The 24897-nt window shown below is 47.8% G+C and overlaps 3 long non-coding RNA genes across 3 annotated transcripts in view; 1 reads left to right on the plus strand and 2 right to left on the minus strand.

The window, feature by feature from the left end:
• Window positions 1–1088: 1088 nt before the first annotated feature.
• LOC115280527 overlaps window positions 1089–24897 on the minus strand; it is a 72603-nt gene continuing 48794 nt past the window's right edge. Inside the window, exon 3 of the long non-coding RNA XR_003903824.1 lies at window positions 1089–1106. This is a non-coding gene — a long non-coding RNA (uncharacterized LOC115280527). The remainder of the gene's footprint in view (window positions 1107–24897) is intronic.
• LOC115280529 lies at window positions 10616–19708 on the plus strand. Its single transcript, XR_003903825.1, has 3 exons — window positions 10616–10727; window positions 18905–19032; window positions 19632–19708. It is a non-coding gene; the product is annotated as an uncharacterized LOC115280529 (long non-coding RNA).
• On the minus strand, window positions 18509–23962 carry LOC115280526. Its single transcript, XR_003903823.1, has 4 exons — window positions 23684–23962; window positions 20585–20778; window positions 19318–19455; window positions 18509–19002 (listed from the first exon to the last, which is right to left on the minus strand). It is a non-coding gene; the product is annotated as an uncharacterized LOC115280526 (long non-coding RNA).

Below are 24897 nucleotides of genomic sequence, written 5' to 3' on the forward strand. Positions count from 1 at the left end.
AGTGGCCACAGCCTCTGCCCATAAGCCTTCCAGATATTTCACAGCCTGGGGGTATATGCACAGAGAAAATGTGGGCTTTGTTGATCGGAGCTGATTTCTTGCAGCGTGTCTCATAGCTGATGTCCACGAAGCTTGGGTTCATCTCCTGAAGAGAAGGGAGAGACCACATGCAGGTGTGTGTTCGTTATCTACTGCTGCGTAACAAATCACCCCAAAAGAGTGGTATGAAATTAGCACGTTCTGCGCATCCAAATTTCAAGAGAAGCTTACCCAAGTAGTTCTGGCTTGAGGTTTCTTGTGGGGTCAAGAGTTCAGACAGGGCTGGAATGGTCTGGAAGCCTGATGGGGTCTGCCCGTCTAATTCCAAGATGGCTTGCTCACACAACTGTGGGCAGCAATTCCCAGACCCTTGCCACATGAATCTGTCCACGGGACTGCTTGAGTGTCTAAAACATGGCAGCCATCTGCTCCCAGAGCAAGCGACCCCAGAGAGAGCGAGACAGAAGGCACAGCCTTTTTTTTTTTTTTTTGACCTAGCTTCGGAAGTCACACTTTATCATTTCTCTGCAATATCCTACTGAAGTTACACTAATCAGCCCTCTTCAGTATGGGGGGGGCTATTAAAGGGGATGATTATCAGAATGCAAAGATCAGTGGGGCCCTCTTGGAGCCTGGCCACGACAGTCATTGACACTTCTGTGTCAACTGAATTTAGCACCTGCTTTTCTTTCTAAGAAAAGATGTTCTTGAGATCCTGAGAGGCTGGGTGCCTGGGTGTCAGAGATAGAAACCCAGTGCAACAGTCTTTTCTAAAAAAATCTTTTTTAGTTCATGTAAGTTGAGGAGACAAGAGTGGAATAATAATAATAATAATAATATCTAGTATTTATTTATTACATGCTATGAGCTCAACACTTGTATTAACTCATTAAATCCTCACAAAGACCAAGGACTTGAAAGCATCAGGACTTTCTTTTTTTATTTCAGCATTTTCTTTCTTTCTTTTTTTGTTTATTTTATTTCTGCTTCAGTGTTGCCCTTCTTCTCAGACTTCTCCAAGTGGCAGGTACATAGTCATCATTCACTCTGTGCCCATGGCCTTAGAGCTGGAGATTCAAAGGGAAAAAGAAATGGTTTCTATGAGTTTCAGTTGTAAAATCCCAAGGAAGAGCTCTGATTGGCTCAACTGGGTCACGTGTTTGTGGCTGGGCCAATCACAAAGGCCAGGGGTGTGGCAGGAAGAGGAATTCCTTGAAGAAAGTGAAGGTGTTACCTTCATAGAAAGGGCCGACACAATCACTTCAAGCTTACCGTGCAACATGTGGGAGGGGCAGGAAAAGGTTCGGGAGGGGAGAGGGAAGGAAGGTCTGTGAAGAGGTGTGGGAGGCAAGTGAGAAGGGAGAGCAGTCGGCCTCTTCACCAGAGTCCAGGCTTGCAGGCTGGTGACTGCATGAAGGCAGATCACGTCAGCCCTTCCTGGCCCAGCAGATGGCATCTGATCACGCATGGGTCATGCCCCAAACTCTGGAGCTTCCCCACCTGAATATTCCTTAGAAAAGAGCTGACTGAAAACACCTGAAGAATCTGAAATCAGATGCAAAGTGGAGCACAAGAGTGCACATTTTCTTAGGTCTCATTTTTGGTCTTGTTTAAGAGTAGGGCTTTGCATCTTACCTCATGACATTTGCCTTTTTGTCTTATTATAAAGTAGCTTTTTATAAAAAGGTTTTCAGATAGAAAGGATAATTCAGAGCCCCCATGGGTCCTGTGGCCCTAATACCACCTGGGACACTTCTGGGTACTGGTGGAGGTCTAGTGACATGATTCAAGAAACCTGGGGTGGAGGGGGACACCTGAGTGGCTCATTCGGTTAAGCTTCTGACTCTTCATTTCATCTCAGGTCTTGATCTCAAAGTTCATGAGTTCGATCCTCATGTTGGGCTCTGCACTGCCAGTGTGGAGCCTGCTTGGGAGTCTCTCTCTCTGCCTTTCCCCATTCTCTCTCTCTCTCTCTCTCTCTCTCTCTCTCTCTCTCTCTCTCTCTCTCTCTCTCTCTCTCTTTCTCAGAAAAGAAAAAAAAAGAAATATGGGGACATGGGTCAACAAGAGCTAGATCCCAATCTCAGTGGGAGGCAACAAAAGACATAAAAATGGGGTTGGCCTGAGGGACCTCCTGGGGACCCATGTTTTGCTTAAAGTTGGTAGAACTTTAGAGCTTGGCATCCGCCTTTCTCTCCATCATTCCTTTACCCCTCCTCCCCTCTTACACTTGAACCTGAACTGAGGGATGCAGCTTTGCGCTGAGGATTCTCTTGGTTCTGGGTGCATCCCAGGACCTCAGATTAGTGAGCATTTGGCAAATATTCTGGAACTGTCTTGCTGCTTTGCACTGCTGTGATACACGTAGGTTTTTCCTCACTTCCTTTAGGTCGCTAGGGAAATATTTTGCAAATGTTTTATAAAATAAGAATTATTAAATCATCTCATTATAAATATCAATTTATAAAAACATTTTAATAATTATAAAATATAACGAGTTTAAGCACAGTTCATTATAAAGCATAATCATAGCATTTTCGTACATGTGCTGCCGAAGTGAGCACTGGAATATAATCATTTTAAAAGTTGGTAAGAACGGAGCCTTACCACCTGGGGGCTCAGCTGGTTATGCATCTGACTTCGGTTTGCATCGTGAGTTTGAGCCCCTGCATCAGACTCTGTGCTGACAGCTCAGAGCCTGGAACCCGCTTCAGATTCTGTGTCTCCCTTTTGTTCTGCCCCTCTCCTGCTCACATCCTGTCTCTCAAAAATAAATAAATGTTTAAAAAACTTTTAAAAAATAAAGATGGTAAGAGCTACCCTTGGTTCAGGTCTGCCATGTGACAGGGACTTGTCCTCATGCAAAATCAACATGAGAATATGGTTTGAAGGCAACAGTCATTCCATTTGTGGTTGTCCTGTGTCCTCTCCCTGCCATTCCTGAGCAACCTCAATATATACCAGCCCCTCCCAAGCTCCCAAATATTAAGGCGCAGTTGGGACTGTTTGTGAGGTCAGACAAGGCTGGGGCACCCTGCATATGCCCTCACTGACTTTCTAAGATGCTCCTTTATTGTCCGCCTAACAGCCAGGCCAGGAGATCTCCACACCGGGGTCGGTCCTCCCAGCAAGGCTCCTGACCTTTCGTGTCCTGGAACACGGCAGAAGAAAAGGTGGCATGGCCTGGCTGGAAATAGTACTTGGGAAAAGGCCATAGGCTCAACCGCTTGCTCCGCAGCACGCGGAAGGGCCACTGCCAAAAAATATAATTATCCAGCAATGTGGGACAAAGACACTGCAGGAGAGAGGGGCGGGGCAGTGCAAGGCGGGCAGAGACAGAGCCCATCTGATGGGTGAGCAGAGTCCCTCTCTGTCAGCAGCAAGCTGTGACCGGGGAGTAGGAGACGCCACAGCTAGGGTAGACAGGTCTGTCAGTCAGGAGCTTCTAAGGAAGCTGCCTTGACCATTCGGCTGGTCCAGGAAAGAGGACTCTTCATCACGAAAAATTGTGGATGGTCAAATTCGTTCTGCCGAGGGAGAATCAGGGAGCCCCTCCTGGAGGAACCCATGGAGATAAGGGTCCTCAGATGAGACCTTTGGGATGGGAGCCAAAGATGGGCTACACGTCTGCCTGGGGAGAAACCACAGTGGGATGTTCTTTCCTTGAAGCCTCTGAGGTCTTTGGCTCACAGGCTTTCAAGCAACTGCTAAGCTTATTTTGAGTCAGGATCTGTTCTTGTTCTTGTTCTTGTTCTCGCTGGCGGGAGAGTTACGGAACACTGGCATTTCTCTTTGCTCCTGCAACACTTCCTGGAGCTATACTACAGGATTATTAATAGCAACTTATAAGACTGCTCTGTGTCGATATTAGTATTGCCATCCCTGAGAATGTGTCATGATGCCAACACGTAGGTGTGACATTCAAACTATTTAACACCTGGGACCTCACAGGCATCAGAACTGGCAGGGTCCCTAGGCTTCCTGCTGTGCCAGGCATTGACAGGTCAGCTGCGAGTCATGGGGACAGGGACGTCTGGGAGGTCCCAGGGAAGAGCCAGAGCAGAAGGGGGGGCACTTGGAGAACTCAGGGCAGCACTGTTTACCAACCAGCATGGAGTTATTTCTGTATTTTCAGGACAGAAACAACTGGATATCCACCTACAAAAGAATAAAGTTAAATCCCTTTCTTATTCCATATACAAAAATCAGCTCAACATGTGTACCATAGGCAGTGCCTCACTCGCTCCGTTGGCGGAGCATGTAACTCTCGATCTTGAGGTTGCAGGTTTGAGCCCCACATTGGGTACAGAGATTACTTAAAAACTAAAAAGTCTTCAGAAAATGTATTATGGACTTAACTGTAAGAGCTAGAACTATAAAATTCTTAGAAGAAAATACAGACATAAATCTTTATGACTTTGGTATGGCAAAGCCTTCTTAGACGTGACTCCAAAAACACAAGTAACAAAAGAAGAAAACAGATAAATTTGACTCCATCAAAATGTAACACTACGCTACAAAGGACACCATCAAAAAAGTAAATAGCCAATAGAATGGAGGGGGTTTAATATTTGTGAATTATATATTTGATAAGGGAATTGTATCTAGAAAATACTTTAAAAACCAATTACAACTCAATAATAAAAGAAAGATAACCCAACTTAAAAATAGGCAAAATATCTGAATAGACATTTCTCCAAAAATGATATATAAATGACCAATATGCACATGAAAAGATGCTCAACATAACTGATAATCAGAGAAATGCACATCAGATCCACAGTGAGATGTCACTCCATGCCCATGGGGACACCTATAATCAAAGAGTCAAATAATAACAAGTGTTGGTGAAGACCTAGAGAAACTGCAACAAAGAGCAACCCCTTTGAAAAGCAGATTGACAGTAATTCAAAAAGTTAAACATAGTCTTTCTATGACCCAAAATTCCATTTCTAGTGATAGACTCTAGAGAAATGAAAACACACATCCTCATGAGTCTCCATAAGCAGCGTTATTCTTAACAGCCAAAAAGTGGAAACAACCCAAATGTCCATCACCTGATGAATGGATAAACAACATGTGGTCTGTCCATAAATGGAATCATATCTAGCCATTAAAAGGAGTGAAGTACTTACATGTGCTGCAGTATGGATGAACCTGGAAAATTATGCTAAGTGATAGAAGGCAGCCATGATTACATATTGTATGATCTCATTTATGTGAAATATTCAGGTCAGGATAGGCAAATCTATAGAAACAGAAACTGATTTCCTAGGATTGTTCCAGCTGGGAAGAAATACAGAGTGACTGCTAATGGGGACAAGGATCCTTTGTGGAGGGATGAATGTGTTCTGAAATTGATGGCAGTGATAGTTGCCCAACTCTGTGAGTACAACTGAACCCTGTACAGTTCAAGTATATGAATTACAATTCGTGTTAGTGATACCTCAAGAAAGTCATTGGATATGCCCCACTGGCCAACACAGAAACGTACTATTTACAGACGTTCCCCAAAATGTTCCAACATGCATCTGTGTGCACGCACACGCATGCACACACACAAACACAAATAAGCAAGTACAAGAAGAAGGAAGAAATGGATGTGACATAAAGAGCTTTGAATTTTTTCATCTAAGACTGGTAATGGAGTGTGAATTTTTGTTCTAAGTTTTGGCACACGAAGTCCTGCTGAAAATGCATATAAGTTTACCTCCCCTAAAGAATAAAAAGCTTTTGCAACTTCAATAATTATCTTCTGGAACTTTCTTATATGGCAAGCTGCCTGAATTGTCCCCATATCCTTACCACAGGAACTGGATCCCACGGGACAGTATTTGAAGGGAGACCCCAGGGGGCTGCTAAAGTCTGGTGCCTTTTCCCCCCTCACAAAACAGATGGCTTTCCCTCCCATAACAGCAAACTCCTACTGCCTAACACCAACTGAGGAGAGGCGATGGGAGAAGATGGTTTCCAGAAATTGGAGTGTAGCGATGCAGTCTGTGTGCAGGGAAGATGGAGGCCTCCATGACACTCCCCAGGACCAGGGCAGGGAGCCCCGGCTTGTACTCTGTGGCAACGTTGGGTAAAGCTGGTCACCAAGTGGATGAAACCCGTGTCTCTACCAGGCGAGCCCACCATGCTATCAGATACATTCAAGGATTCAATGCAATTCCAGGCAAGATGGGCCCCTGTTGCAGAAAGCAATGTGGCCCTCTCAATGGTTTATCCTTTGTCCTGCTGCACGAAATCACGACCACGCACTCTGCAATGGTGACAAGTACTATCTAACATTTGTTGAGCACCATGATAAGCATCTACATGCTTATCTTGTTCAATCCTCAAAGCCACTCACTAAGGTCAAAGCCCTCATCTCATGCCCTCTCTGCAGGTGGGGGACTGAGGTCTAAGGGGGCAGAGTGAAGTTCCGAACCCAGTTCTCTGCCTGATCCCGTTGCCAAACTACTCATCAGTTATGCATCACAGGCAGGTGCTCTGATACGTACTTACGAACTAATAATTAGGGGAAGGATGGCAGAGGAGAGAAGGAGCTCATTTCTGTCTTTCCTTGGCCATTGTGAATTACTGTTGACTTCAGAATCCATTGTTGAGTTACTGTAAAAACTCTTGAGAAGTGACATATGGGAGCACAAGAGGGGTACGAAAGAACTAGCCCAACCCAAGATACAAGGGGAGGGTCAATGGGGGGGGTTATATTACACTGAAAAGTCTTCCTGCAGGTGTTTAAGGAAGACAGAAGAAGCAGTGGGTAATTGAGGAAGACAGCAGAACAGAGGTACCCTCCAAGGCTGGGCCAGCCCCCTGCCCTTGACACCACCAGGACCCAGAGAGAGGTCTCCTATCTACTGCTCCAGAAGTCATATTCTCACAGAGGGTACCTCCTCCTCTTTCCCTCTTCTGATACCCATGTCAGAGAACTGTCCCGTAGATGAATGAGAAGGGGTTTAGGAAACCCATTTGTCCAGTGTTGACCTGAACCACGCTAAGAGGTAAGAAGGCTTCAGGGAAAGAGATAGTACCAACCAGGGCCAGACAGACTGGGTTCCTGGCCTCACAACCAACTCTAATGAGCCATCCGCTTTGGTTTCTTTCTTTTAATGTTTTTGATTTCGACATACTTCTAAATGTGGCGAAAAACTGCAAGATTTGCATAATGGATTCCCATAAACCTTTCACCCAGATGCCCCAAATGTAAACATTTCACCGTATTTCTCTCTCTGTCTCATTTCAATATAGATGTGCAAGTATAAGATAAATACTTGTATAAATGTAGGCGTATATCTATATTATACATATCTCTATATTTACAGCCTATATTTATAACTAGAGATATATCTATATTTATGCAAGTAACATCTATGTAAATATAAATATTAACATAAAATATTTGTGTATTCTACAGTACATATTTACAAGCTTATATCTACCATATGTATATTTATTCAAGTACACATGTAATTCACATGAATATACATATACATAAATTGATATCTCCAATGCGAATCCAGCCCAGAAGAGGTCATTAGATACTTGACTTTCTACACATGTAACCCCCTGTCTCTTAGCAAGAAACCTGGCCCCCGCTCTGCACAACTTATTTCCTTATTTCCGCAATCCCAGAATAAACAGTACGTATTTTCAGAATGGCTAACCCATACGGGTACAAATCAGTAGCCAGCTCTCAGGAGCTGAAGATTCACATGGAGCCCTGTGGCCCGTCCCCAAGTCACAGGGGTCTGCTCTCCCTGCCCCTCCCTTTAGCATGGTAACGTGTTTCATTTGAAATATAATTCAGTTCATTTGTTTTCACTTGTATCTCATTTTGAGATTTCCCCCAACCTTGATAGTTTTACTCCTCTTTTATTATTTTTTTTGAGTACATGAGATACTCTCGTGATTCCCCAAGTCTGAATGATACTAAAAACCATATTAGAGAGACTTTACTTCCTCCCATCCTTTCTTTTTTCAATCCTGTTCGCACGCACTTCCTTCTAACCAATCTCATTTTCTGTTTTATCCTTCTAGCGGTTGGTTTTCCCTATGCACAAGTATTTTCTTTTCCCCCCTCCTTTCCTACACAAAAGGTAGCATCCTGATTGAGCAATAGGTCATGGAAATCACCCCCAAATAGAACTCCACGGAGTGGATAGTACCACAATTATTCAACCAGTCTCCTGAATGTGTATACTTAGATTGTTTCCAATATTTTTATTTATTTATTTTTTATTTCTGGGGAGAGAGAGAGTGCGTGCACACACACATAAATGGAGGAGGGCAGAAAGAAGGAGAGAGAGACCATCCCAAGCAGGCTCTGTGCTCAGTGCAGAGCCAGACATGGGGTTCAACCTCGTGAACTGTGAGATCGTGACTTTGAGCTGAAATTGAGTCGGACGCTCAACCGACTGAGCCACTCAGGTGCCCCTAGATTGTTTCCAATATTTTGTGATTACAACAGTGTGGCAAGAATAACCTTGTGCATGCCTATTTTCACATTATCAGAATGCCATCCACCTTTAAATGTTATGTATAAGTAAGGATTACATTCAGCTGCATATACCAGAAAACCCAAAACAACAGAAATAGATCATGGGTTATTGCTATCTACATGAAAGAAATCCAGAAGGAACCAGTCCCTGGTTGGTACTATGGCTCTGTGGTCATCGGGGACCCAGGCTCCTTCTGTCATTGTTTTCCCTCATTCCTCATGCTGTTTGCATCCCCCCAGTTACCTCATGACCTAAAGTGGATCTCATGCTCCTGCCGTCACATCTTTGCCCCAGGAAGAAGGAAAGGGAAAAAAAGGTGTCCCTCAGGGATCATTCTTTTGTGAAGACATTCTGGAAGTATCTCTCAGCAACTTCTATCTGTGTCTCATTGGCCAGCATTTAGTTACATGCCTACAAGGGATGTTGAGGAAAATAGTCTTATAGTTGGCCACACCACTGTTCTCAGTGATTAGGGTTCTTTGCTGAGGAAGCAAGGGAGCATGGGTATTGGTTGGGCAAAGGCCATCTCTACTTCCTGTTACTACAATGAACTTCCCAGCTCGTCCGTTCGACTAGACAACCTGTAAATCTTTTGTTAGCAAGAGTGAACAGAAAAAGTCACCTCTCTCCCTCGCGTACTTTGGGACAATTTCAGGAGCATTTGCATAGCACCGAGCCAGTGCAAGGCCCTCCCCTCTTGGGGATCACAAGTACCCTAGAGAAAGCAGCCTCTGGGGACCCCCGTTATCTGAGCCACTAGGAGGGTCAGATGTTTTCATGGGAAGAGGAAATACAGTGATCCTTCGGCAAGCATCGGAGATAAGTCCGGAAGCCAGATGCCACTGTCTTTCACCAGGGTGGTAAAGAACAATGTACTCAGTGTTACCCAGAGAACATTTGAATGCATCAAGAGACATTGAAAAAGTCCCCCCGGTTTATCCCAGGGGGATGGGGACTGTCACAGGAAGCAACCCTCAGTACAAACTGAATAATGTCAGAGGTGTCAGAAGAGGTAGATGTTCTGTATGCATTTGGGAACAGAGGTGAGGAGGGAGGAGCTCGGGCTGAGAGAAGCAGGAGGACTGGAGGATTCAGGCCCAGTGGAGCTGAGCTCATACCCCACCTTGAGGTGTGACACCCATCAGGCCACCTCCTGGCTCTAGGACCTTATACTCTCTATCTAGCTTGGAGCATGCGGGAGGAACTAAGTGATAGATTAAGAACCCAGCAAAGAGCTCGTCATCACTAATAGCTTCTGTCCCACTGTGTAGCTGGTGAGCTCTCGGCCAGTCCCCCACCAAGTAGGTGTCTGGTCACCAGACCCTCCGCCCCTGGGATGGAGCATTAGACCAGCAGAAAGCACCTTCCTAGGGGAGGCCAGAGTCCCTTGTCTTCCTGGGACACAGTGCAGGGACTCTCCACCTTGCTCACAGTCGAGTCTCGTTACTTTCTGTGGAGTGAGGCCCGAGCAAGATGACCGAAGAGGCCCACAGAGGCCAATCAAGATGTGGGAATATTTTTAGGCTTTCTGTTTCCTGCTTCAACACGCTGGTTCTAAAGGAATTTGGTCCCCAAGGCTCTGTTCATTAAAAAATCACTTTGTTCCTACTCAGGACTCCAGGGATGTCAACCTGGAATTTAGTACCGTCCCAATGTCCCCTGGACATGTCTCAGCCTCTGGAAGCATCCCTCCCTTCCCCCTCAGGGGATTTTGAGAAAGCCAACCAAAGCTCTGCTCTCAAGGGTTGAGTATCCGAAGGTGCTCATGCCCAGAAAACAAACATGCTTTTGGGAAAAAAAGCACATAAATTCTTACTCGTTAGACTCTTGGATAAGCCAAACAAAACAAAACAAACAAACAAACAAACAAACAAACAAAAAAAGCTATCACGAATGGAGCATTTCTGCTCCTATACTTCATAGGCATGATCTTGTCTCTTTCTTACAATCACCCCATGGGTGTGGGAAGCAGCTAATACCACCTTCATTGTACTGAAGACTGAGCAGATTCAGAGAGGTCACGATGTTTTTCTGAGGTCACAATGGCAGAGCTGCGGTCCAAACCCAGTGCTCAATCACTCCAAACCTCTGGTGTGGGTGTCCCTGGGAGCCGTCGTTCTCCCGTGCCACCAACGGCAGCCATGGCTTGAAACCCGGACTCCTCCCTTCGCTCCTCCAGCCACAGTAAGTCCAAAGTTTATTTTCGTTCCCTCCATCCCGTGTTCAAGGAAAGCAGGGCTTGGGCTCCGCATTCCATTCTAAATAAGGGATCGGAGGACTGTTCAAGCTAATTAAGATGAGTTGCCAGTTTTGAAAGCAGTATTTCACACACGCACACCGGCATGCACACACACGTGCACCTGTGTGCGGGCACGCACGCGCACTTGCACACCCCCGCTGGGCAGAGCTTTCCAACCATCCCCAGGCACAAGCTCTGACGCCAGCGTGGGCCCCCAGAAGCATCTGGCCGCACACCGCTCCTCCCACAAGGTTTGGGGACAATCAGCACGTGTTATTTCAGGGGCTGCTCATTCAGAGGTGGCCCCTGGGGCCCTTCTCCTTCTCCTTCCTATTATGTTTTTGGATTTCCACTGTTTCCTGGTATTTTCCATGCTCCAGACAGGACGGCATTTGTAGCTCATGAGATATTAGGGTTCTGGCTGTAGTGATGGAAATAGGTGGGGGGGGCACGTGATTGGGGGAGAATGCTAATAATGGCACGATAGAGCTGTAACTGCCCACTCTGGTCTAAATCCTCATGGCACCCCCCTTGAGGACTGGCCATCTGAGGAAGGTGGTCCTCCAAGACCTTCCCTCTCAATGTGTGGTCTGTGGACTACTGTTGTCGGCATCTCCTGGGAGTTTGTTAGACATGCATATGCCACATTAACACATGCGCAGTAAAGTCTGTGAAACTCTAAGATACTGGAAACCTAGAGGCCTCACCCCACTCCCTCACCCCCAGGTCCAGACACCTCAGCTTTCAGGGCTGAGTACCTGCAAATAATAAATATCTCTGCAGTAAGATGAGTTTGAGAAATATTGCTTTCCAAGTTCCTCACCAGTGGTATACCAAACATATAAGCACATTAAAGGCACTGATGAGTCCTACATAAAGAAACATTTACTTTTGTTGTTTAACTGAACGCCTCCTAAATTTATTTGACCACAAAATATTTTTTTTCGTAGAACACCCAATGGTGGAATATATTTTGGGAACTAACACCCTTACTTCTAAGAGTCAAGCACAATCCCTTATATTATCTTTAGGGAAAAGCAGCCATGGTGTCCCTGTGACATTACAACTTAACAACCAGTTCTAAGGCCTCAGGATGTCTGAATCAGGGTGACAGGAAAGCTTACATCAATTACCTTTAACTAGGGCCACACCCAAATCTCTTCAGGATTCCAACCTGGATTCCCATGGTCCCTTCAATTCAACCTGCCCAACCCAACTGCATTCCAGAACACTTATCTGTAACAACACCAATCTCCTTCCAGCCTCCAGAACTGTGTTTTCACTCCCCCAACTTCTGTTACCCCTCACGTTTCCCCCCAACCCCCACTGCTTTAGACCCCCCATCTCATCGATTGCCAAGTTCACAATATTTTATCTCAGTTACATCTTTCATCTCTTCACACCCCGCTCCTTCCCATTATGACTGAGCAGGGCCTCTGGTCCCTCAGGCACCTCCCTGCCCTGATTCCTCCATCATTCGTCCTGCCCACCGAGAAGAGAGGGATTTCTCAACGCACAGATGCGCTGCTGTCATCCTCCTGCCCAAACAACGTCATCACCAGCGCCATCACTGGGGGTGACATTCACGAAGCGCTTCGTTTGTTCTGATTCTAGTCCCGTTGTGAAGATCGGGAAATCAAAGCACAAAGAGGATACGTAACTTGCCTAAAGCCTCACGTGTTGTAAACGGTGGCGAGGGGGTTTGAGGTCGGGACAATATGGCGCCCAAAGCTTAGCGCATCCCCCTCGCACGGCGCCACGTCCCGTCACAGACTTCGGAGAGGGCTGCCTTGGCCTTCCACGAGCCCTGTTGGTACCTCCACCTCCCTCGTGCCGCGCCAGCCCCTGTGGTGGAGTGTGGGGACATTGCTCATCCCCAGCCATCAGTGCCATCATGAAGTCTTTGCTCAAATACATCCCGTCCACTCCCAGCCACACCGCCATCTGCCTTTGTTAGTAGAGTCCTCTCTCAGCCCCGAGAGATGGTCACCTCTGAAGCTGAGGGCCAGGCCTAGCACATCTTGGTCTACTTCCCTGGGCCTCACACAGGACTGGCGCTCCTCTGTCCCGTCTAGTCCACTCTCCACCCTGCTCTAAAAGATCTGGAGAGAGGGGCGCCCAAGTGGCTCAGCTGGTTACACGTCTGACCTCAGCTCAGGTTATGATCTTACAGTTTGTGGGTTTGAGCCTCTTGTCGGGCTCTCTGCTCTCAGCGTGAGACAGATCCTCTGTCTCCCTCTCTCTCTCCCCCTCAAAAATAAATAAACACTTAAAAATAAGTAAATAAATAAAAGATCTGGAGAGAGCTGTAAAACTTTTCATTATGGAAATTTTCTAACACACATGCAAAGATGCCAATTCAGCAAGTATTTACTGACCACCTACGAGATCTGGACCCCAAAGAGAAAAAACTTACAGAGTAAAAAGACAGGGTGTTCAGTTAGTTAACCCTCATAATATCCTGTGAGGTAATTACTACGATAATTCCCTTTTTACAGTGAGGTAGACTCAGAGAGGCAGAGATACTTTGTCAGGGTCACACAGCAAGTAAATGATAGAGTGAACATTCTGTCATGAGTCCATTGCTTCACGGGATTTTTTTTAGTGTGTTAATTTTAAGGACAGGAGAAATATACATGTGTTTTTAAAAACCCAAACAATACTTAAGGGCCAAGTGCCTCTGTTCCGACTCTGCAATCACTGACACCGTATGTTTGTAGGTACTTTCATGCACCTATCAATGTACATATAGGTCAGCACACATATGTGGATAAATACCATGTGCACTTGTACATACAGCACCGGCTCCCACACACATAAGCAGGTGTACCAACACAGGAGCATTCTCTGCACGTGCATCTGAATGTTTGTTCTATGCACTCAGCAGACTCTCACGGGCATTATTCCAGGCTGGCCCGTGAACTTTACACCAGGGCCAGGATTGGTGAGAGAAGAGGGCTGTGCACCTCTGTGACGTCGTGAGCACCTCCTAAAATTCTGTACCCGAAGCAGCTCCTGGTCTTTACATCTTATTTAATCCCCAGAGGGGGTCTGTGTGGCAGGAAAGTATAGTGACCCTTGAACAATGCCAGGGTTAGGGACACCGACACCCGGCCACAGTCGACAATTCAAGGATGACTTTGACTCCCCCCAAACCTAACTACTAACAGCCTACTGTTGACCGAAGCCTTACCGATAACCATCGATCACGCATATTCTGTATGTTATATGTATTCAAATTGTGTTCTTACAACAAAGGAAGCTAGAGAAAAGGAAATGTTATTCAGAAAAGCACTAGGAAGAGAAAGTACACTTACAGCTTGCTACTGTATGCATCGGAAGCAACCCACGTGGACATGCAGCCCAAACCCACGTCATAGGAGGCTCAGCTGTGTATCACCCTAGGAACTATTCTCTCCTTTCACAAATGGGAAAACGAAGGTGCAGAGAGGTGGGGTGATTTGCCTGCATTGGGTCGAGACGGAAGCCCAGGCTGTACGCACGGCTTATGTACCCACAAAGCTCTGGTGGATCCTGCTAAGGTTGAAAAGTCACACCCTTGGACTGCTCTGCCTCAGATCTCTAAGGAAAGCACCAGGGAGAAAGAGCTCAGGGAGGAGGTGGCATTTGTGGTGAGATGTGGGCTAGGATCGCAGCAGGTGGCTGCAATTGCAGGGGGTGGGGTAGTGCCTAGGGGAGGGAATAGGAAGTACAAGGGCCTGGAGGCGGCAGCGGGGGTGGCTGTTCCAGGACAGTGTGGTCCCATTTGGCAAGACGGGGTCAAGTGCCCAGAAGGCAATTGCAGGGAGGCACCAGATGAAAGGCAGGCCAACGCAGGGGTTCCCCTGGGTGGGGTGGGGGGCCTCCCCTTGTGGTGTGGGGGGGCAAGGTGACTTCCTGCTGTGCCGACAGCTGCCCACATCTGTGGGCCTCCCCTCAAGCAGGCCCTGGCCTTTTCTCCCTGGAGGCAGACAAGGCCCCTCAGGCCATTCACATCTTTCTCTGCTTTATTCTGGCACAAAAGCCCTCGACCCTAAAGTGTGACCCAGAAAGTTCTAGTGAGTCACGAGGCACAGGCAGAGTCCCAGGGGTGCACATGGGAGGTGGGAGACATGGGGCTGGTCTCTGGGTGCTGAGGGAGGGCAAGGCAAGGAGGCAGGCGTGAGGATGGGGCGCCCCCCGCACCTGATGATCGCCCCTGGCCCCTCCCCTCCCCTCCCCTCCACCTAAGAGCATCTTCATCTCTGCCATCCTACAAAGCATGGGAACTGGAGGCTGGAATGCCCAGGTTTTAGGGAAACAGGCTCTTTCTCAATTATTTGTGTCCAGACTGCCCTCTCTGCGGATCATCTGTGGAAAATCGTTAATCCCTTAATGGGCTCCAGAGCCGCCCAGCCTGTTTCGCTGCTCCCATCATGCACTTGGTGTGGCCTCCCAGAGCTCCTGTCTGGCCTCCCCTTTGAGATCTGTATCCTCAACCCAGAGAAGCATGTCAGGGCCAGAGAAGAAGCAGCCGGATCCACGGCTCAGCCCCACACACACACGGCCTCCCCCCACCCTCACCTCTGCCCACTCATGTGCCTCACGGCCCTCCTCACACTGGCTTCTGGCTGGGAGCTCCGTTGGAGAAGGCTGCCATTGCCCGCGCCCCCCTGCCTGGCTCTGTAAGGTGCTCTGTAACTTACTAGAAGGAACTAGAAGAAATGACTTTTCCTAATGGGGCCTCTGCCGAGTCTCCCAGCACCTGACCTCTCTCGCAATCTGTCACCTGACAAAGACCTCTCGCGTCGGGCCTCTCCCGGGCATCCAAAGCCACTGAGGTTTCCCAGGAACTCCCACACCCCCACTGACCCTTCTTTTCTATTGTAGAAAAATACGTATAACATAACCTTCACCATTTCACCCAGTTTAGAGCGCACGTTTTAGTGGCTCTAGAATATTCCTGGTGTTATACAGTCATCATTACGACCTAGGTTCCAGAATAGTTTTGTCACCAGCCCCCCCCCACCAAAAAACAACCTTATAGCCATTAAGCCCTCTCCCTACCCCCAGTCCTAGGCAACCACAAATCCACTTTCTGTCTGTATGGATTCACCTAGTGTGGACATTTTACATAAATGGAATCTGACACTATATGGCTTTTTTTTTTTTTTTTTTGCATCTGGCTTCTTTCACTGAGCATCCTGCTTTTAAGGTTCATCTTTGTTGCCATGTGTTTCAGCCGTTTGTTCCTTTTTGTGGCCAAATAATATTCCCCTGAATGGACGTGCCACATGTTGCTAATCCATCCATCCTTTGGGGGACATTCTAGTTGTTTCCACCTCAAAGCTACTGTGAATACCGCTGCTTTGAGCTTTCGCATACAAGTTTCTGTTTGATTACCTCCTTCCGGTTCTTTCGGGCTTGTACCCAAGAATGGGCTTGCTAGGTCCTACGGTCACTCTATGTTTATTTTACTGGGGAGCTGTCAAACTCAATTGCCACTTTTCCCAAAACACACCCATCATTATCATGAGACCTTCAGAAAATGTCCACATGGTAAAAAAAAATGTGAAATCCACCCAGAGTTCTGACACGCAAAGATAAGCACACTTTTATGAGTGTTTCTCACCAGGATTCTATAGAATGCCTTTGTAGATACAGGTTAGTACACTTTCCATTGAAAAGTTTTTGCAAAGATAGAAATGCCACCTACTTGGTGACAAGCCTATTTAAAAGTGCAAGGTCCACACTCCCTTCTTGCCTTCCTTTATTCGGCTTCCTAGTGCTGATCAACGTCCTCCTTGTGTCTATTGTGTGTATGGTAAACCTTGTGAACACTCCTGTCACCATTTTGTTCACTGCCCTGCACACCGTAGGGATGCGGTAAGGATTTGTCGAATGAACTTGTATTGGTGAATCAACGAAACTGTGGCAGCCAATTTTAAGATTGAAGCTGTATTTTATTTTTTATTTTACTTTTAAAATTTATTTATTTTTAGAATTTTTTTTTATTGTTGGGGGAGGGGCAGAGAGAGGGGGACACAATGTCAAACAGGCTCCAGGCTCTGAGCTGTCAGCACAGAGCTGGTTCAGGGCTCTAACCCACAAGCTGTGAGATCAAGACCTGAGCCAAAATCAGATGCTTAACTGACAGAGCTACCCAGATGCCCCTTAAATTTATTTTTTAATGTTCATTTGTTTTTGAGAGAGAGAGAGAGACAGAAAAACAGCATGAGTGGGGGAGGGCAGAGAGAGAGAGGGAGACATGGAATCCAAAGCAGGCTCCAGGCTCTGAGCCATCAGCACAGAGCCTGACACGAGGATCGAACCCACCAACTGTGAGGTCATGACCTGAGCCGAAGTCAGATGCTTAGCTGACTGAGCCACCCAGGTGCCCCTGATGCTATACTTTGTTTGCCAAAGTGCAGCAGAAATGGTTGTGTATTATTCCCACTAGTGACCGGCCACCCTGGAAATCTCTGCAGCTGTCCCCCGACCTTAACCCAGCCATGGAAGGTGCCCCTGGGAAGCCTGTCCACCAGGACCAAGTCCTCGCCCATCCTTGAACATTCTGAGTTCTTCGTTACCAAGAGGCCCCTCTCGTGTCCACCCCAAACTCCTGGAGGGGGGCTGGAAAAAACGGCAGTCCTTACAAATCTCCCAACAGCCCAGAGCCCATTTGGTCCTAATTTCAGGACGGGTCTCTCCTGAACTTCAACCAAAGTCAAGGGTCCCCAAGGGAGTCCATGTCTCTGCTTCCACCTTCCTGTCCAGGTCAGAGCAATTCTGCCAGCCACCTTGTCACGAGCCCACTGTGCTGCTGATATTAGTTACAGATGATGGCAATTAGAGGCCGAATCTCCCTGGCTCCTGGTAGAATATTGAGACAGGGCTATGGCTATTTTAAGATTTTAAGCAGATTTATACTTAGTGCTTCAAAGAAGGCCAGCCAGCAACGAAAATATGGTAACTGTTGCTTTAAATTATAGCTATCACTACTTCAAAAGGAGATTCAATCAGAAATCACTGAAGACTAAAACTATTTACATCTCCTGACACTTAAAAGCAAGCGAGCAGTTTTAGCCTGTCAGCCTTGGACATGTTGGCTACAAAGAGAAAGGTACCTCACTGGCCTGCGAAGGAAAACATTTTCAAGGGGGGCAGGAACTGAGAAAGGATTTTGGGGGTCCTTCAGCTTGGAGGCTGCCTCCCCTGGCTCTTCCACGGTCTAGGAGGGATCCGGGATCTGGGGCACACAACACAGCTCTGTCCAGGTCTGCAGGCAGCCATTTCCAACCTCCTGGAAAACCTGGCTCTGCCCAAGGCAGGAGGGCTGCCCTTTTCTGTCTGGCCTCTGGCCTTCGGTCCCTGCCCAGGGGAAATCCTGTCTCATCCCATTAATACAAGTCCCAGGACAGGACCGTCCCCTGCCTCTTCTGGGCTAAGCTGCCTGGACTGGACAGGAGGGCTGGGTTATGTATCAATCAGAATCAGAGCCATGGACAGGGCTCCAAAGCATGGGCATTGGAGACAGACTTCTCTGGGGTAGACTTTCGGTTATTTAATTCACTAGCTGTGTGACCTTGGACAAGCAACTTAACCTCTCTGAGACTCAGCTTCCTTGCCTACAAAATTGGGGTATTTCATAGGATTACTGAAACGCTTAAAGGAGGCTAGGTGCATGAGGCATTTTATTAGTTAGGATAGCGCTGGATATACTAATCCACACCCTCTACAATTTCAGCATCATGGCACAGTAAGATTTATTTCTCATTCATGTGACAATCCAAGGAGGGTGTTTCTAGTCCGTAGATGGCTTTTCTCCTTATGATGATCTGGGGGCTCAGGATCCCTTGTCCCGTGGCTATCCCATCTCCTTGGGTTTCAGAGTCCTCCACTTCCAGTCTCAGGAAGGGAAAGAGCCCATGTGCCAGGTGCTGAGCACACGTCTTGGAAGATCCGTGCAGGTAGCAGTCGCCTTGCTCTGTGTGAGTGTCACCCCCTCTGAGAAGCCCTCCTTTACCTCCTAGTCTGAATTAAAGGTTTTTCTACATGCTTCACCAGTGCTTGTGCTCATCTGTATCAATCACATCTGCTGGAGTGTAATTTTGTAGGGACAGCGAAAGCCTCTTGTTCACAGCCTAATGCCAGAGGACCCTAGCACCTGGCGCCCAGGAGCAGTTCAATAGACGCTGGCTGGAAGAATCGAAGAGGAAAATCCAGAACCTTGCCACATTCCTGCACATGGTGGATGCAGATTAGTGAATGGTATGTGATGGGTCAATGTTGCCAGCTGGTAAATTTAAGAGACACACCCTATACCCTCTATACTAGAGGTTAACTATGGCCCATGGGCCAAATGCAGCCCACCACCTGTTTTTGCAAATAAAGTTTTATTGGAACACTGCCCTCCACCCCCTACATGGGGAAGGCTGGGTTGCTGCCTCCTAGGGGGAGCTCCACACGGGAAGAGCTCAAATATCGGGTAGACAAGTGGCCGTCACCTGCCACCAGCACTTAGTATGCTGTTTCTCATTATTATTATCACTTTACCTGTTACTGTTTTAATTCGATCTTCTAGTTGCACAAATGAGATCCTGGGAAATCTGTGACTCACAAAAGGCTAAAGCTGGTAAGAGGCAGAATGAAAATTGGAACAGAACTCTCTTGGCCTCTGACCCACTCTGGGAACTAGGAGAACAAATAAGAAGTTTCAACTGTGGGTTTGTTTGTTTGTTTGTTTTGCTTTAAACAGGAAGGGATCTTGGAAGTTTCGCTCCTTAGGTTTCAGGAAGCCAACATTTCAGGGCTGCTGGCCATTTTGCAGGATGGAGGAAGGCCAGCTTTACTTTTTTTTGCCCCCCTAGGTTCTGGCACCAGACCTTCTCAAACTGCACTGCCCAGCTGAACCCCCCTGGCCCCCATCACCTCTTCACTGCACCCCCCACCCACCCACCTACCTATGTGCTCCAGACTCTTTGTCCAGCAAGAAAGAGTCACAGCAAGTATCATGGCTGGGGGGTGGGGGGGGGCACGTTCTTCAGGTGAGAGTTGGTGCCTGCCCTTCCCTGGGGAGAAGTTACTAGAAAAAGGCTCCCTGACCTGACCCACGGTTCCCTCTGCTGCCATCCCGTCCTAGACTCGAGCTAGCGGCTCTCTGGCCAGGCAGGGAGGATGACAAGGGTGGGGCTGGTGGTAGCACGAGAGTGAGTTAGGTGCTCTGTTACCTGGACAAATCACTCCCCTCCCCAGGCTTCCGCTTCCCTCCGTCCCCCATGGAGACTGTGCCACGTGCTCTATTAACTCTGTGCGTGGGGATGTAGACGGTGGCGAGAAGGCCATCTAGAAACACGGCAGTGTCTGCCATAGTGGATATTTGTTGGTGTTTCAACCTCCCATAACGCATTCCACCTTCTTTGACTAACACAGCGGGTTTTCCTCTGTGTGCATTACTTCTTCCGCACTGTGCACGGTGTTGGTGGGACTGTCTCTGGGGATGCCCCGCCCTCCTTATGCCCCACCCTCCCTTGCCCAGTGATTGTGCATGTGACCCTAAGTCACCCAATCAGAATCTTCCCTGGGACCTTCAATCTTAACTGGAGTCACAGAAGATGGGAGGAAAAAGGACAGCTCAGGCAGCGGGGGCTGCCTCACCCCGTGCATGAATGCGCCCCCACACATGCACATGCAGACGCACATGCACGCACCCTTGTGCACACATATAGGCACTGGCACATATTCACAGCACTTACAACTCTACCTTGAGGGTTTTCCCTGTCTCTCAAATAGCTCTTTAAGTTCTTGAGAACAAAATTGATACCTTAGAGTTCTTCTGGACTTTTCTTTCCCCCAGGAGGACCCGCAAAGCAGAGGAGAAGGAGCCCCAGCTGCAGTGTGAGGAAAAGCTGGGCTTGCACCTTCCGCGCCAACAACCCCCAGATGTTGCTGGCTTGGGCCTGTGCCGTTCGCTCTCGGAGATGGTTTCCTTGTCACTAACCGATCCATGGGGCTGTTCTGAGGATCAGATGGGGAAACCCACATAAGTGCTAATAATGCAGTCAAAGGGGCTATTGCTTTTATCAGAGTTATTATTGGCGCTCAGTCTGAAGGCAAATAAATGGCTTTAATTTTTTTTAATGTTTAATTAGTGTTGAGAGAGAGAGAAAGAGAGATGAGGGAGGGGCAGAGAGAGAGGGAGATGCAGAATCCAAAACAGGCTCCTGTCTCTGAGCTGTCAGCACAGACAGAGTCCAATGCAGGGCTTGAACTCACAAACTGCGAGTTCATGGCCTGAGCCGAAGTCAGATGCTTAATCTACTGAGCCACCCAGGTGCCCCCCAAAATGGCTTTTAGTTGCAAAATGGGTTCTGTTCTTTTCCAAGGGATGGTTGTATCAAGGGAGACTGCCCTGAGACCTGAGAAGCACCTACTGCCGGAAGATTCTGGCAACAAATAAGTCCTTCTCAGTTCCATATTTTTTTCACGAATGAGGAGTGTGGCAGAGAGACCCCCATTTTCTAACTGGGTGTGGTTGTTCACCTATTTTTCTGACTCCTGTATTCTCGTGGAGGCCCACCCTCAGGCTAGAAGGTGGGCCCTTAAACTCCAGGAAGCCTCACATTCTGGCTGTTTTCTGGCAGAGGACCATCACTGCAGGTGTCATTAGATGTCCCTGACAGGCAGCCATCGACCCCCGGAAGGAGCCAAGCCAAGGCTAAGATCCCAGGGGGACCAGTGTGAGGGTTTGCACCCATGCAGCTCAGGGCCCTCGCAGACAAAGGAAGACACGGAGCCACGGTGGGCAGGAAAGACAGTTTCCCCAACATCAGGGCTGCGGGCAGAACTGGGCTGTGTTGGGCATCTCTGTGCCCTGTTCCCCTAAAGCTGCTTCCCACTCTCCTCATCCTGCTCTGTGGCCCTGATCCAAATAGTCAGGATCAAAGAGTTCCCACGCCTGCCCTGCTCATCTCTCCCTCTAACCCCCAGTTTATAGCGAACGGGTCAACAGGGAGCCTGGCAAGGGAATAGAGGGAGGGAGGCAGGGAGGAAAGGAAGAGAATGAGTTGGGGCATTTTTTTCTCCAGCTCTGTCGCTGTGGGGCACCTGGGACAGGCTGTGGGCCTCAGCAGATGGCTCAGGAAGGCCTTCCGATACAATTCTCTCGTCTGGGTTCTGATAACTGCTCCCCCTGCCCCCACCCCACCTTGTCCCTTTGGGACTAGCCTTGGGTTTCTCTGCATCCTGCTCACAACTTTGCAGGTAGGGCCTTTGGAAGGCATCCTCGAATGTTCCTTGACGGATGCCTGCTGCAAGCCTGACCTGGTATCGACACCGCCAGCCCTCTCCAGACCCCATTTTCCATCAGCCTCCGTGACTGGCATGAACCGCATCAGAGAGATGTCTTGAAAATATGCCCCACTGGGGAAGGGGACCCTCATTCCTGCTGGGTGGTCAGGAACCCCAGGCATCCAAGGATAGCCCACTCTCTAAGTAGCTGATAACCATAGATCTTTCTAGGCAAGATTCTGAGTGTTTCTGCCACAGTGAACACTGGGACGGGCTCAGGAGCAGGGCTGAAGGAGACAGCGAGCCCTTACCTAATCCTCTCACTACCTCAGGGAATTCTCCTTGTTTTCAAGTGATCATAAAATACCCACCTAATTTAGGAGGAAATGGTGACAAAAGACTTTGTTCCACCACGAGCACTTTGCACGAGACAGTCCTCGTGATAAGTCGTGGAGGATTTAAAAGGTTGCTGACATTTTCCGTTATGTATCTTTTCATTAGAGGTAACTATCACTTTAAGCAAATTGTTTCAGGGCCTGGAATGTAGCAATAAGTGATCTAATTAGTGTAGGTTGTAATTTACGAAGGTTCATTATGTCACAGACATTATGACTCCTGGGTATTACTAAAGGACTCATTTGTAGCCCTTGAAATGATTTTCTCATGAACACACATAATGTCACCCATCCAACTAGTGTGGAGCCTTAAGATGACTGGGCATATATGAAACTCAGGCTTTTGGGGGAACTAGGTTTCAAGACCGTAGAAATACACAAGGGAACAGGCAGTTAAAGGAACACCCAGTTTTGACCAGAGCAACATGAGATCCTTCAACTCTGCTCCCCAACGTCAAATAAATCACTTAGGTCAAATGTGACATTCATCGTGAACAAAGAAGTCTCTGGCATCTAAATATTTTAGGTCTCTCGGAGCCAGAAAGTCTGAGAAGTGGCTGGCTTTGAGTTTTTGTTATTTTCTTTTGTATTCTGTCTCCCCCTCCAAAAAAAAAAAAAAAGGCACACCTGTGATATCTGTATTCACAAAAATAAAACATGTGGTCAGCTGAACCACCAACGTGTGAGGCAGAGACTGGCTGGCTGCTGTCCACCTAACCTTTTTCCCCATTTCCTCTTGGGCACCCAGGAGGACTACGTTTCCCAGCCTCCCTTGCAGTTAGGATGGCCATGTGACTGAGTTCTGGCCAATGGGAAGTGGGTAGAATTAATGTGCGTCACTGCCAGGCCTGGTGCATCAAACCTGAGCATTATGCTCCCTGTTTTCTCTTGCCTCTGCTTGCTGTCAGAATGCAAACAATGGGGAAGGCGGATTCGGCAGGTGCAAGGGATGGCAGAACTAGCAGGTGGAGAGAACCTGGACTCTGAATGACTCGGGGGAGAGTGTCAGCCGGACAGGTCCTGGACGAAATCTGCACTGCGTGTGCCATGTATTTCATAGCACTCGTTAGACATAGGTATATATTAGTCAATATAATGGTCCCCATTAAATCCTCGTTCCTTGGCCCCTCCAGCCCAGATCTTGAGCAGCTCTATCTTCTGTGCTTTGTGTTATAAAAGCAATGGCATTCCCCCTGCCCCGGCTTCTAAATATTTTTTAAAGAGTTACAGAAACTTACCAACTTCCAAAACTTTTAACTTACAGACATGAACAAGGCTGGGCACTAGAGGAAAACAATCAGATCTGCTCCCTGGGAACAACAGTTGTTTACGCCATGCCAGCGAGTTGAGCTGCTCCGCTTCTGACTGGATGGGAACCAATGGCGGGGGATAGAGGTAGGCACTGTTCCGTTGGTCCCGGCCCGGGTCACGTGACAGGTAAAAACTAGAGGGATCCGTTCCACCCACATCCAGGCAAGAACACTAAGGAAAAACTTCCAGGGGCTTTGCCAAGATCAAATCACTAGGAAGGGCAGTAGAACGAACCATCCTCTCCTATTTTTGCTTTCTCCCCGTCACCCCTGTGGCATCGCAGGACAGCATGTCCACGGAGCAGCTGTTTTTGGTGTGATGACCCTCAAATGCCAGCAACTGCGGATAATTATAACCACAGAGGAGCCATGTTCCCTAATGCACGGACCATAAACCCATCAGTTGTCTGGAGGCCAAGGAGGGATTTATAAAAGGCCATTCATCTAATTAATAATTGGTCTGCTGCCAACTTAAGTGGTTTGGTGCTGTTAACTGTAAGTATATTTTTAATGTAAGGAACTGACTCCCATTAGCTGTCTTCTCCTTTGAAAATACGGCCAAGCAAGAGCCTAAGATTCCACACGGTGAATCACCGGCATCAGCCGGCCTCTTAAGAGTTTACCTGTTCAGCCAAGTTAAGTTCCAAAACCACGCTCCGGAGGACAAAACCCGCCTTTCATGGAATAAACGTTGAGGGAAACTCCCTTAAACGACTGGCTCGCTTTTCAGCACTTTCTTTTCGTTCCAGGCCCGCCTGTGTAAACCTTGCCCGGCTCACAGCAAGACCTTCCGCCTGACGGTGCAACCGCATAGATGATTAGAGCACGTTCCTCCCCTGTGCTTATTACTGCAGAAGCGTCTCGAACAGACGTCATTTCAGGGAGGCATTTGTGTCTTGGCTTGTTCAATGTTTTGGACGGGCCCAGAGGAAACCTGGTGCCATGAAGTCAAGTGTGTCCCCACCAGGACTCATATGTGGAAGCCCGAATCCTCCCTGTGATAGTATTTGGAGAGGGGGCCAATGGGGAGGTAATGCGGTCACCGAAGACAGAATCCTCATGATGGGATTAGTGGCCTTATAAGGAGAGACACAGAGAAAAGGAGCCGTCGGGCTCCTTGATGTGGAACTTGCCAGCCTCGG

This window comes from Suricata suricatta, chromosome 16 (assembly GCF_006229205.1).
Source record: "Suricata suricatta isolate VVHF042 chromosome 16, meerkat_22Aug2017_6uvM2_HiC, whole genome shotgun sequence".
Taxonomy (NCBI): domain Eukaryota; kingdom Metazoa; phylum Chordata; class Mammalia; order Carnivora; family Herpestidae; genus Suricata; species Suricata suricatta.